This window comes from Silurus meridionalis, chromosome 15 (assembly GCF_014805685.1).
Source record: "Silurus meridionalis isolate SWU-2019-XX chromosome 15, ASM1480568v1, whole genome shotgun sequence".
Lineage (NCBI taxonomy): Eukaryota > Metazoa > Chordata > Actinopteri > Siluriformes > Siluridae > Silurus > Silurus meridionalis.
In genome coordinates, this window is record NC_060898.1 from 18,332,784 (window position 1) to 18,348,605 (window position 15,822).

At 38.5% G+C, this 15,822-nt stretch overlaps 1 protein-coding gene across 6 annotated transcripts in view; it reads left to right on the top strand.

Annotated features, from left to right (window-relative positions):
* nrg2a (neuregulin 2a) overlaps positions 1-15,822 on the top strand; it is a 95,877-nt gene that overhangs the window by 28,854 nt on the left and 51,201 nt on the right. The window lies entirely within an intron of this gene.

The window sequence follows — 15,822 nt, forward strand, 5'->3', positions numbered from 1 at the left end:
CTCCCTCTCTGTCCATCGCTGCTTGCAGTAGAAGTAAGCGAGAGCATCACCTGTGCGTCAGGGGGTGAGGAGCCGGAGCAGAGCATTGCTGGAGCTGTTCCCAGAACAGTGCTGACGAGAGAATAAAAGACAGATGGGAAAAGTTGCCAAGCTACACATTGATGCTAATTCACTTCTCATATTGAAATGTGCTTTGGACATGTCCGTGTTGAAAATCCTTTTATTTTACATCTCATTTATGCACCTTTGACACAAAAGTATACAGTAAGTCGATCAAAGTCTAGTATAATGTTGCCTGGTTTTGGTTTGGCAGGTCAGTCATGCGGGCCTGTGAATGTGTCTGAAGCTGCACTGTGCCCCAATGCTTCAAGGATGTGGGTATTCATGTGGGGTAATTTGAAGCTGGCGTGAACTGACTGCTTCAAATTCAAGAGGGTGTCTATCTGCTAGTGCAAACAGACCGCTTCCGCTCTGTTCTCTCTCATATTGTTGTCGACATATTGTCTCATACTATTAATACTAGGCACGAAGCCCATTTACTCCAAAACAGCTTCGATACGTTTTGGATTCCAGAAGGTGTTGGAAAAAACATTGCACTTTGAGATTCTAGTTCATGGCAATATGAATGCTTCACATAATTACTCTGGAGCTCACATTTTACATTCTGCATTCCATTGGATTTAGATATAGTTACAGGGGAAGGTGAAGTACACAAGATATACAGTACAAGTAAATTATGAGTAAATTGTGGATGTAAAAGAAGTGACAATAGTGTTTCAAATGATGCATGATTGGATTTAAATGGCCCAGAGTGTACACAGAAAACATTCCTCACACAGTACACCCACCCCAACACCATCACCATCACGACCACCAGCAGCCTCAACTTTTTATACAAGACAGTTTGGTTACTGGATCGCAATTGGCAAATCAAGATCAATCAGTCCAGGCAACAAACTTTCCTTGGTTGCTCGTTAGAACACATTAATAAAGTTATACTGTTTGTTTAAGCTTTAAATCATTTGGCAAAATTGGACAGTTATGCTTGAAAGAGCTAAATATGTGATGAGACTCTGCAACAAGCTGGAACTTTATGAAACCTACTTTTTTGTTGTTGTTATGCTTTGATTGCGTAATGAGCCATGCATCCTCATGTAAAAAAAATCAATTAGAGTTGACAGGTATAAACCAGTTTGCCAGGCACCAACAGCAATTCCATGGTCAGTGTTACTGAGATGATTCTGAGGCTTCAAATATACCCCTAGATCTACGTATATTTGTATAAGTTAATCCACTGCACTGCTACCACATAATTGTTGCTGATCTTAATAAAGAATGTACTTCCTCTGGCTATAACTGGTCTTACACTGTCTACTAGTGTGGCATCTCTCATTTTGGCAGTAAAAAAATTGCTTCCATGGTTTGATATATTCCATCATATTTCATTTTGTTTTGCATGTAATAAATGTCAGATATGGTACTTGATCTTAAATGAGTCTTCACATGAGAAAAATGGCAGAGGAGGTTTTTTCCCATTCATTAATGATTGACTGATTAAATCACAGTTAATTAATTAATATACATCAGCAAACATGTTTGTTTTTATTGCTGTAGATAAACACATGCCTTCATATGCTCAGAGTTTTTAGAGCTTATAAGAGTTTTAGTTCTTTTAATTTTGTAGAGTGAAGTTTGGGACATGACTCTTTATTATATCAATTGTAATGGTCAATGCACACAACAGAGTTCTTTTTGGTAGTGTTTTATTTTGATTCTCAAAAGTGGGGTCTGTTAGATCTGTGCTCCTTTTTCTATTTTTTTAATTGTTACAGCAGTGGAAATCACAAGACTTGTCAATGTATTGAGCTCATAGTTATTAAGCTATAAATAATGTCAACCTGGTCCTAGTCTGTTCTGCCAGTGAAAATAATATTTTAATGGTTAGATACAGTTCATAAAAAATATATATATATATATATATATATATATATATATATATATATATATATATATATATATATATATATATATATATTTTTTTTTTTTTTATGAACTGTATCTAACCATTAAAATATTAGATCCATTACTTAAATATGAACAGTAAATTTCTAGGTATTTATTAGTGCTATAAAATTTTATTCTTTAAAATTTTCACTGGCAGAACAGACTAGGACCAGGTTGACATTATATATATATATATATATATATATATATATATATATATATATATATATATATATATATATATATATATTGCACCCTGTGCTGGGGTGGTCCATGGAACTTATTTTAAAGTTAATGGCTTCCCTGGCTGCAAAAATGTTTGAGAACCCCTGTCCAAGACCCTTTAGAGTGGTATATGAAGCATACAAGAGCACATTTAATTAAAACCTTTGAGACAACCTGTGTGTCCAAAGCTTCTTCTGTGGTCTTTAGTTATTCTGTACGGGTTAGGTGATGGAACGGTATCAAAAATGCTTTTCATGGATTTTGACTGCTTTAAAAGCATCATATGTACTGTATATACGGTAATGTAGCTCCCTGTTGAGAGCTGTTTTTGTTCCTTTCCAATTTGCTGCAGGGTTTGATTTTCTAAAATGCTTTTCAGTACCACAGTTGCAAAAAAACAGTGACTTACATCACGACCATATAGTTCTTGTCAGCTCAATCCATTCTTATCAATCTTCTCAGACCTCTCTCATCAACAAAGTGTTTCTACTCATGCAAAAACGCCACTCAACTATGGATACTGTTTTGTGTGAAAATGTAGTTTAGTCAAAACATGCCACATTTCTCAACCATTCTGATGTATGCTGTAAACATTATTTACAGTTCTTGGCCAGTATCTACATGATTTCACGAATTGCACTGTTGCCATACAATTAGCTGATTGTTTAATAGCCTCATTGATCAGAGATACAGACGTTCCGAAATAAGTGTAATTTGTTAATGTGGTATTCCTTTGTGTTTTGAAAAGTCACACTTTTATTTTTTGTTTAAACCCAACCGGCTTTTAATTTATAAAATTTATAATTTTTTTTACAATTTATAAAACAATATAGATGTAAATAAATTATTAGAAATCATGTGTACCCGAATACCCCCACACAGACACACAGACACACACAGACACACATTTTGCCAATGCTTGGTTTTTCTGTGCCAGAAAAATCTTTCTTCGATGAGTCTCCAAGAAAGACCCATTTTACTAAAAAGTAATTTATTATTTATTGCACACTAAAAACGAGAGGAAAAGTGAGCTTATTTTTTATTTAAAAAGAAGCTCGCGAGCTTTTACTTACTCTACTTTTGGTAAAAGAGTGAAGGAGCATTTTGTGTGTCTTAATATTGCGATTATAGTTTCTCTCTGGACACTCTGGAATGCAAATACGCTGTCGCTGAAAGCAAGTAAGTCAAGGTCAGGGCCTCGCTCTAGGGAAAAAGGCAAGGCAAGACTCCAAGCTAGCAGGAATCACTGTGGCCTCCTCTGCATTTTCCTGTTCCTACTCAGTCTTCACGCTCAGTGATATCATTTGATGTCACTTAAGAGGATGTGATTGTTGGTCAGTTGGCTTTGATGAGCTTCAGAATTCCTATACAGATTACTCAGTCTTTTGACGAATGATTAAGAAAAAAAGTGACATGTCTTTCTGAAAGTTATGTCGTTCCAGCCAGGGTAAGTTGATATCTTTGGAGAATTGTCTTGCTGTTGTTGGAAGAGTGTGAAGTGTACTGCTGGTCAGAACTGTCTGCCTGTCATACTGAAACAGCCCAGTCGCACCCAGCCACTTCCTTTGACCGCCATCTCACTGTGCAGCAAATTACAGTCACTGTTGTAACCCACACATGGGGGGGGCCCACTTAGTCTGGTTCCCCCAATCTTCACCCCAGTTTATCTTTTTAAAAAGCAACAGCCCCCTTGTTCTCTGTGCAAGCAGGTCCTTGACGCCGCAGAGATGAGCCAGGCATCCGTACCTTACCGTACTGTTTTTCTGGAAGGCTCTGCATCACTGGAAAACAAATGGGCTGATAAGCAGGGCCCTCGATAAGATGCAGCCTCATCGAGTTGAGGCAAAAAAAATTAAATGCAAATGACTGTTATGGATAAGTGGGGAGTCTTTCTCACTGTGACATGTTTGTGCCGGGCTCCAAGTACATTCTCCAGATAAAGGACAAGCCGAGAGCACGCTTGGAATTTTATTTGATTTCAGGAGCGCAGAGCGGACGTGTGCGTGGAGCAGAGACGATAAGGGCTGAAATCGCTCCCATGTTTCAGTTTTTTTTTTTTTCTTCACCTCAGACCTCAGCAAAATCTATGACGGCAATGGGGACCGTTTCGGGACATGTTCCACAAACAGTATTTGTCTGCTTGTTAATACTTTGTACTTTCATTTAGAGGAAAGTAGGTGGCATATTTTTGTTTATTCAAAGCCAAAAGGCCATGTATACATCAGCGTCAGGTGGGCGTTTTTGTGTTTGCACTAAACCAAAAGGCCGTGTATACATCAGTGTCAGGTGGCTAGCATGTTGATAGGCCACACATCGGCCCGTGTTTAAGTGTTTAGCTCCACGTGCATGTGTTTGCCTTAAAGTGCCAAGAAGCATGTGGGCGCGTGTTTGTTAAACTGTATGAGAGTGCGTGGGAGTGTGTTTGTCTGTTCATCTGAAGAGCGAGTGAGCGAGCCAAAGGCAGAAATGTTTGCCTGCTGATATCTGCAGTGCCATCGGATAAGCTCAGCCAGGTAGACTGCAGCAGATCTGAGAGAGAGAGAGAGAGAGAGAGAGAGGTGAGAGAGAGAGAGAGAGAGAGAGAGAGGGCGAAACAAAGCAAGAATGTCAGACAGCTTTACAAATCATAGCCTCTTTCATTCTGATGGAATAATTGCCATCACGTCACAGGTAACCAGGTTTGATCTTGCCATACTTATAGGATGCAGGAATCTAGAGGGTGTAAATGAAACAGCATTACTATTGCAATTACAACTGCATCCTCCTGGATGTCATTAAGAAAGCTTGTTGCTGAACAACCCTGTTTTTCACTGCACGTCCATTTACGTAATCACGTTTCCTCATCATTGACACCTCCACCGCAAAGTAGGCAACCAGGTTATCCAGGCTTTCCCAGTGGTTTTGCACTTCTGACATCTCTCCCCTGACACACCGTACACTTGTCTCTATTTTTCACCTCAACGCCACTCTGCAGGACAATGGGGTGCTAATTAGACCCCTCATAGGTGAATTTTTATCAAGGTCTGCTTCTCGCATGCTGGGCTGGGTGTGTTTTTTTTTTATTATTATTAATTTTTTTGAGCAGCTTGGAACTCGTATGGCCCTGAGAGGATATAGTTATTGGCTTCCATCTGGCAACACTGCCACACCATCTGGCTTTGTCGTGATCATCATCTCTGGGTGAACAATGCTAAGGTGGATGGTTAAAGCTAGCATGTGGCGAGGTTGTCCTCTGTCATTCGATGTCAAGAAGTGAAAATCATTGTTCAACTGGCTATTGGTGCTTCGTTGCTGTGAATGCGTACCTCGGAATGTGGAGGGCGTCCCTTTAGGCCGAGTCACTAAAGGTGGCGGCGTGAAGCTGGGTCTCATTCTGTTAATTAGATTACAATGAGCTAAATGCATGAAAAGTTTAGTATAAGTGTTGCAGGAGGGAGGGTGATGCAGCTGGGCTTTTCGAAAGTAATAGCCCTGACTTCCAGCTGAGTGGTGGAACGAGGAGACGAGATGAGAAAGTGAACGAGAATCACAATCTCGTTTTGCTAGAGTGAGAATGTGTCACAATTTCTCTACGATCTGCAATGTATCCCTGCAGACTGAGCAAGGGCTACCTCATGGACATCTGCGCTTTCACGCGGGTGCGACGTCTCTCCCCTTCATTACTCCTTCTCTTTTTCTCTCGCGTTCTCCCATACTCCCATACTCCCCGCACTCCCTCCCTTTTCTTGTCCTGAGCCGTTTCCATGGCGACAGCTGTGGTCTGCAGAAATGGCCCAGAGCTCGGTCCACACTAGAGCAGCTCTCTCTTAGCACTTACACACATGAACGCCCTAAGTCGCTTACACGTAGCAATGCAACGGGAACTATCTACAAACAACATCACTTTTTTTGTATTGTCATTTGTGCATTCATAAAATATGCAAATGCAGCATTTGCATGCTTTCTGTAGCAGTTCAGCGGAAAACGATGCTTGTGTTCTTTCGAACGAGCCCTCATCTGCATTGTGGAGGGAAGCAGAGATCTGGCTCCACTCTTACCCCCCTCTGCAGCCTCGTGCAGTGTGTGTGGGCTGTCTCTCCTTCCCACTATCACACAGTGGAGATTTTATCCCTGTGGTGGTAGTGTGTGTGTGTGTGTGTGTGTGTGTGTGTGTGTGTGTGTGTGTGAAAGTAAGAGAGTCTCCTGACCTTGAGAAAGGAAGCTTTCATCAAAGCTTCAAGACGTTAGTCACATCTAAAAGGACAGCTGTGTCAGCCTCGACTGCTAGCATTCAGATTTCAAAATGTGCTGGAAATATACTTTGCAGCTACAATCAATATACACACAGACACTTGTGCTATAGTGCCAAAAAAAAGCGAGTCTGTAAAAATCTGAGAAGAATAGCATACCATATATACCCAGAGTACCACATATACACTCGCTAACCATTTTAATAGCAACACTTGTGCGCCTGCACTTTCACGCTATAATCAGCCAATCATGTGAAATCATTTATATAGAAGTTGGTTTGTGTATTTTTAAAGAGAATAAATACATGCAGAAAAAATATTTAAATAACCACTCTTTACAAATGTGGTAAGCAGAAAGCATCTATATTGAATCATCACAGAGATAGCCAACAAGCGCAGAAGATAACATTAGGCTTTGGAATTTGATACTACAGTGTGCGCACATAGTACATCTCCTCAGTGATTTTACATGAGTCGAACACATACCCTGTGGATTTTTCTTGTGAACTCTACAAATCTTTAAAGCAGCTATGTCTTTGCCAACATCAGAGAACTGTTTGCTCATGCAGGGGTGGAGCTAGGGGGTGGCCACCCTGTTCGTAATTGCATTTTTTAAAAGACGAAAATAATTTCTCAAAAATTGATCCAGGAGAACTTTGATCATGTCTATACGATTATTTTTGGACCACAACCACGACTCACCCCTTATCACTAATAAACATCGCAAGCATTTCCAGAAATTCTGTGGTTTTCCAGCATTTGAAAAAAAGTATAAATGTACTAAAAAATATAAATGATGATAGACTGAGCAATCTGGGGGTCTTAAGTGTAGATTCTAGGCATGCCAAGTCTCTGAAACCTTGATGAATTTGTGAATTATTTTGCTTTATACCTACAATAACCGCTAGTGATGCAAAGATCTGATCATTTTAGTGACTTGGTTCTTTTAATCTTGTTCATCAAAATGAATGAATCTTTTTACGAGTCTTAAGGTCCTTTAATCCTTCAAACACCTTCAGTCACTTCACAAAAAGAATGAAAGATTTAGATGATTATCTTGTGAGATTAATTACATTGTGTTTTCTGTGTAATGCACTGCATAGTATTTATGAAAGTCACGTAGTAAAAGAACGAACGACTTTACGAGAGGTAAACTATTAAATTCTGTTTCCGGTACATAACCCACAGCAGTGGCGGGCCATGCATTTGGTACCTGGGCCTTCAGTGTGGACTTACCCGACTTAATCCACCTCTTAATACCACCACTATCACGCAATTATAGAAACCATCAATACTATACACATGTATTCATCTGTACAGAGCACTACAGACTCGTTTTGCCAGTCAAACATGGCTGTAACAGTTTCTCTATGACCAACCAATCAGAGGACGGAAAAATGCTGACGCTGTGTCCCTGTGAGGGGAATATGAAATCTGATTGGTTAAAGAAACAGACCCGTTGCTAATAGAGACTAAGGTAAAAGAGCCAGCAAAACTATCTTTGAATTCCCTGGGCAGATTAGATTGACATGACAGCTCATAGAGGCTGAAATCTGATTGGACAAAAAATGTAACATCCACATACACGTACTGGAAGCAGTGCAGCCAAGAGAAACGATACAAATTGAGGATAATAAACTGTTGGGAATAAATTAATAAAATTTCATGGAACAAACATTAGAATTTATGTTGTAAATGTAGGCCCGCCACTGACCTACGGAGATTTTGCGATGCTTTGCTTTCTTCTGAGTCACATTAAAGTCTCATTCAAAAAGAACAAACCAATGAACCATTGAAAAAACTAAATCAATGAACCATCACTAATAACTGCAGAGTCATGGATTTTGGAAGCAGTTTGTAAGTTTGCTGAAGTCTTATGGTTTGGACTTATATCTGTTCAGTAGCCTAGATAATTGCTATGATTTTCTCATCTTTAAATAGTTTTTTCAGCAATGAGAGATACAAAATGTGTTGTTTTATTTGATCAAATAGTGACTATACATTTTAGGTCACTTTTATATTCATTTTAATTTAAATAAAAATATGGTAGAAATTGCACATTAAAATTATAATACATTGTAAATTCTGAGTGCCTACAATACTTTTAAAATGTATTTTTAGGTTGAAGTAGTGCCATTTTTGTTTGCACAAAGATGTTTTCTGTGCCGCCCCAGAGTAACTGCTGGCCCCTGCCTGGCCCTCCCTTTAAAAAGTCCCTGATATTCCAGTTGTTTTTGTTGTTTTATGTGTCCCACAGGTCTCAAATCAAAGTGTTTATTTAGTTAGTGTATTTGGGTGCCATGTATAGAGAGATCTGGTGGCAGCTTTATTCATAAATTTCTTTAAACATGACCCTCCGAATAGTCAATTGATCAAAAGCAATGTTTACACACAGATTTTCAGCAAATTAAACTAATCTATTCTCACTGCAAAGAGACCTGTGATCTTGCTGCTTTCTCTCCAGCTCTGCCATGCACCATGCTCTGAGAACTGCACTCACATCTAAACAACCAGATGGGTGTTTAAAACCATTATATCTCTCAAGATAAACTCCCATCCTTGTGAAATGGCAGCAGTGTGTTTGGGGCACCCGTGTGATGATGTGCAGGTTTAGGAAAAGCTGAGAGGAAGGAGGAGGAGGGGGACGGCGGAAAAGGACAAGGCGCTTATCTTCTTCCATCTGAGGGGAAGTCTTGGGTAAGGGAAGGTGGGGGTTCCCAGGTTCTCAGCGCTAGAAAAAAAAGCCTGGTAGAGATGCACTGTTTCAAGGTATACAAGTCTGGCTTCTTAGGAGGTGGGCTCAATTTTTTTTTTTTTACTCAATGTCAAGCATCCCACCCTACCCATAGCAGCAATGTGTGCTTGTGGTATCTTCTGCTGAGATACAACAGATGTTTTTTAATGGAGGAAAAGACAAACTGCCAAATATTGTTTTGGTTAAGTCCCAATAGAGAAAGTGTATGTATATATTTGTACATATATGTGGTGGAGGGCTTGGGGCGGAGATCAGGTTGGATCAGAGCTTCATCTGGGATCCATCTGTCTTGCAGTTTGTCTCCAGCGTCAATTAAATGTTTCTAATAGGACTTCACTGTGTTTGATTTATCACACGTGTCCTTCACACTCAACTTGTCTGTTTTCAGAGCTGCGACATACCAAACTAAGTGTCATCTGTAGGTTCTGTGTCCTGCAATTTTGGCTTAGTCGACCCATGTCCTTGCATGTCCGAGTCAATGACGTTGAATTTAGCAGCAGAGGTTTGTGTGAGAGAAAGAGCTCTAAGCAAAAGATGACTGAAATGGCCAAGGCTGATGTTTTCAGATCTTTTAGTATATATTTATTTTTCATGATTTATTTCTTTACTTTATAGGGTTGTTATTTACTTCTCTTTTCATTTTCTTCTGTACTGTTTTATTATGGCCCCCCTCAATTTCTTCTGTCCTTCCTAGTACTATACTACCCAAGTTTCTTCTTTACTACTTAGTACTATACCTCTTATCTCTATTCTATACTACAAAGTACTGCTCCACCCATCTTTCCTGTTCGACATTGTATTGTTCAATGTACCACTCTTTTTTATTCTGTACTCTAGTACTGCTCTACCTATCTACCTTGTATACAAAGGACTCATCTTTTTTGTTACTCTGCAGTACAGTTTTATTCATCTTTCTTTTTTAATAGTTAGCTCTGTCCTAAACGTTTCCTTTGTACAGCATAGTACTATACCACTCATTTATATTCTGTATTCTATTATAGAGCTCCACATACCTTTTTCTTTTTGTTGTACAGTTCCATTCATCTCTCTTTGGTACTACATAATACTGTAGCACTCATCTATCTTCTGTACAACATAATACTATACCAATCATCTTCCCTTTGTACTATATAATACTGTTTTACTTATCTATCTTCTGTACCAGATAGTACTGTTCCACTAATCTATCTTCTTACTACATAGTACTGTACCACTCATTTATATACTGTACTACATAGTACTGTACCACTCATCTATCTAATGTACTACATAGTAATGTATTACTCATCTATCTTCTGTTCTACATAATATAAGTACAGTTCCACTTATCCATATACTGTACTACATGGTACTGTACCACTTATCTATCTTCTTCACCACATAGTTTTGTACCACTTGTCTATCTACTGTACTACAAAGTACAGTACCACTCATCTATCTTATGTACTACATAGTATTGTACCACTCATTTATCTACTGTACCACTCATCTTTCTTCTGTACCACATATTACTGTACCACTCATCTTTTTTCTGTACCACATAGTACTGTACCACTCATCTATCCTCTGTACTACATAGTACTGTATCACTCATCTATCCTCTGTACTACATAATACTGTACCACTGATCTATCCTTTGTACTACACGGTACTGAATCACGCATCAATCTTCTGTTCTACAAAATATTGTACCACTCATCTATCCTCTGTACTACATAGTACTGTACCACTTATCTATCTACTTTACTATATAGTACTGTACCACTCATCTATCTATTGTACTACATAGTACTGTACCACTCATCCTTCTTCTATACTACATAATACTGTATCACACATCTATTTTCTGTACTACAAAGTACTGTACCCCTCATCTATCCTCTGTACTATGTAGTACTGTACCACTCATCTATCTAATGTACTACATAGTACTGTACCACTCATCTTTCTTCTATACTACATAATACTGTATCACTCATCTATTTTCTGTACTACATAGTACTGTACCCCTCATCTACCTTATGTTCTACATAATACTGTACCACTCATCTTTTTTCTGTACCACATAGGTCTGTGCCATTAATCTATCCTCTAAAATACATAGTACTGTATCACTCATCTATCGTCTGTACTACATAGTACTGTACCACTTATCTATCTACTTTACTATATAGTACTGTACCACTCATCTTTCTTCTATACTACATAATACTGTATCACACATCTATTTTCTGTACTACAAAGTACTGTACCACTCATCTATCTATGTACTACATAGTACTGTACCACTCGTCTATTTTCTGTACTACATAGGTCTGTGCCATTAATCTATCCTCTGAAATACATAGTACTGTATCACTCATCTATCCTCTGTACTACATAGTACTGTACCACTTATCTATCTACTGTACTACATAGTACTGTACCACCTATTTAGCTATGTACCACTCATCTATTTTCTGTACCACATAGTACTGTACCCCTCATCTATCCTCTGTACTACATAGTACTGTATCACTCATCTATCTTCTGTTCTACATAATACTGTTCTGTACCACTTATCTTTTTTTCTGTACCCCATAGTACTGTACCATTAATCTATCATCTGTACTACACAATACTGTATCACTCATCTATCCTATGTACTACATAATAATGTACCACTCATCTATCCTCTGTACTACACAGTACTGTATTACTCATCTGTCTTCTGTTCTACATAATATTGTACCACTCATCTATTCTTTGTACTACATAGTAATGTATCACTCATCTTTCCTCTGTACCACATAGTACTGTACCGCTCATCTATCCTCTGTACTACATAGTACTGTATCACTCATCTATCCTCTCTTTTACATAGTACTGTGCCACTTATCTTTCTTCTATACTATCTAATACTTTTTCAATCATCTATCTTATGTACCAGATAGTACAGTTCCACTCATCCATATACTGTACTACATGGTACTGTACCACTTATATATCTTCTTCACCACATAGTTTTGTACCACTTATCTATCTACTGTACTACAAAGTACTGTACCACTCATCTATCTTATGTACTACATAGTATTGTACCATTAATTTATCTACTGTACCACTCATCTTTCTTCTGTACCACATATTACTGTACCACTCATCTATCTTCTCTACCACATAGTACTGTACCCCTAATCTATCCTCTGTACTACATAGTAATGTATCACTCATCTATCTTCTGTTCCACATAATACTGTACCACTCATATATTTTTTCTGTACCACATAGTACTGTACCATTCATCTATCCTCTGTACTACATATTGCTGTATTACTTATCTATCATCTGTACTACATAGTACAGTACCACACATCTTTTTGTACCACATAGAAATGTACCATTCATCTATCCTCTGTACTACATAATACTGTACCACTCATCTTCCCTCTGTACTACATAATACTGTACCACTCATCTATCCTTTGTACTACATAGTACTGTACCACTCATATTTTTTTATACTACATAATATTGTACCACTCATCTATCCTCTGTATTACATAATACTGTACCACTCATCTTCTCTCTGTACTACATAATAGTGTACCACTCATCTATCCTTTGTACTACACAGTACTGTACTACTCGTATTTTTTTTATACTACATAATATTGTACCACTCATCTATCCTCTGTATTACATAGTACTGCACCACTCATCTAAATACTGTACTACATAGTACTGTACCACTCATATTTTTTCTATACTACATAATATTGTACCACTCATCTATCCTCTGTATTACATAGTACTGCACCACTTATCTAAATACTGTACTGCATAGTACTGTACCACTTATGTATCTACTGTACCACTCATCTATCTTCTGTACCACATAGTACTGTACCACTCATCTATTTCCTGTACTACATAGTACTGTAACACCCATCTATCTTCTGTTCTACATAATACTGTACCACTTATCTTTTTTCTGTACCACATAGTACTGTACCACTCATATTTCCTCTGTTCTACATAGTTTTGTACCACTCATCTTTCCTCTGAACTTTATAGTACGATTTAATTGATCTTTAATCTGCTCTCTATAGTATTATACCGCTCATCTTTATTCTATCATTTGTACAAAATAGTATTATACCAAACACAACTGTATATCCCATCGTTTTTAACATTATTTTTCCAGTCTTTTTTCCTTTACAGAATGAAAGGTGATCCCCTTTCTGGCAAACGTTTTCAGCTTGTTCTGTCATGGCCCTCGGAGCTAGAGTGCAGTTCAGCATGGAAAATGAAACAGGCACACCCTGTTGTTGCTCCCATGTTGTGATTCTGCAATTAAGCATGCCAGCCTATTGCAACACGTCTCTGTTTATCACAACATTTCTCCCTCTATCTTTTTTCCCTCTCTGTGTCCTTGCCTCTGCCAATTTCCTTTAACATATGCCAACGTGTCCACATATGTCTGTGCAGTTCTATAACTGGGTCTCCTCAATTTACATGAATGAACTCCAGTGACTTACCTTTTTTTTATCTTACCGACTACACATGCACGCACGCATTCATCCACACACACACACACACACACGCACGCTCACACTCGATGGTGCCAAAGCTACGAGTGTGAGCAGATAACAAGCCACGTCTTGCTTGGCAGTGTGGGAAGGGTGTTCTATGACCCACACCCGGAGTTGCTGCAGATCTGTCATTACCCCAGACAGATTTGCTCGGTGTGAGGAAGCTGTTGGACACATTTACTCATGCACAGAAATATACATTTTTACAAAACACAACCGCCACACACTGTTTAGCTGCAAGGTGGCCTTTGAAGTTGTTGGAGTAGGGTATTCCGCTAATTGGCCTGACCTGCTGGGACATGACCTTCCTCCACACACACACACTCACAAGTTCCAAGTGATGGCAGAGGGCAGAGCTGGCCCAAGACAGGCTCCCGATACCACATAATCATGACTCATAAGTAACATTATGATACTTTTCCTCTTTAGCTGTCCCTCCCTCTTTTTGTATATTTGTTTTGTAGTTTCTGTCTCCGTGTAGGTGTTCGAACGAAACCAGACCATCCTTGTCGCAATTAGGAATTTTTTGCCTCAAAGGAATTAATGAAAAGTCTTCAGTAACACATTTCTACCAAATGACAGCGGTACATGTCTTTGCTCTGCTGTGATAGCGTGAGTTTACGGAATGACATCATGGCGTTAGTAGAGACATTGTAATCGGGCAAATCTTCAGCACATAGGCACATCTTGATAGAGGTTCGTTAAAGGAAGCCCTTATGCAAAGACTGTTATGGTCCACTATCTTGTGTTCTTATCTGAACGGAGATGCTTTGCTTAAGGGCACAACAATACTGGGGCCCATCAGAGGGATTTAAGCCCTGTGGCCCTTGGGCCAACAGCCATTTTGTGCTTATCTGGATCAAGCACTTGCCTCATAGGTTGCAGGTGTGTGAATAAGATGTAGTCTTTAATAGATACAACCCATTGTGTAGTAGATACAAGGCCTTGCTTAAAGGACTGATCTGTGAGTCATTATTTTAATTACCATAAAACATTGGTTTGTCAAGCATAAATGTACTCCAAACACGACTAGACTTTGGTAGAGGTTTTAGTCACATTGGTTGTGTGCAATATTGTAGACACATTAAGTAATTTTTCTTTCCTTTCCTTTCCTTTCCTTTCCTTTCCTTTCCTTTCCTTTCCTTTCCATGCCTTTCCTTAAATTAATTTTTTTTTTTTAATTTGCTCGGTATTAATATACCATTATTAATATTTTACTATATAAACAAAAGTTTGTGGACACCTGACCATAAGATCGGTATGTAATTTTTTTCAAAACCCATCCAACATTTAATCCCCATTTGCCATTATAATAACCTCCATTCTTCTCAGAAAATGTTCCACCAGATTTTGGAGTCTGCTTGTGGAGATTTGTACTCATTCAGGTACTTATACAGGGTGAAGTGAGGTGGCCTGGGGTGCAGTCAGCACTTTAATTCATCCCCAAGGTGTCAGATTGGGTTTATAGCTCAGGCCACTCAAGATCTCCTAATCCAACCCATTTAAACCTAGCTTTGTGCACAGAGGCATTGGGATGATGGAACAGTCTTGGGTTTCCATGTTTAAGTGTTGGAAAGATTTTGTCTTTGTCCTAATAGCACATAAAGACTTTTTATTAAGAGACAGTTTATTAAGAACACATTCCTGCTCATTTGTCATTTGGTCCATTAATGCAAACATGACAAAAACAGCACTCCACTAGATCTTTACAAGCAAGCGAGTGCACCAAATACAGTTCCTTGGCCACTGCTCTTATTTCCTGGAACATTAAATCATCAGTAATACAAACAACCAATACACAAAGACACACACATTGCTTCATTTATTAGATCATATATACTGTATGAGTTACATACATTTACAGACACTCGATAGATCACGATAGTAATGTGTCAGCTAGTAATTTCCACAATGTTTAAAATAGATTTCATAGTTACAATGAGATTTTATGTATTTTTTTCAAATGAACAATATTGATGGCATCTTTTTGAGAGCAAATATATTTTATTTTACTTCTCGATTACTTGTAGCCACA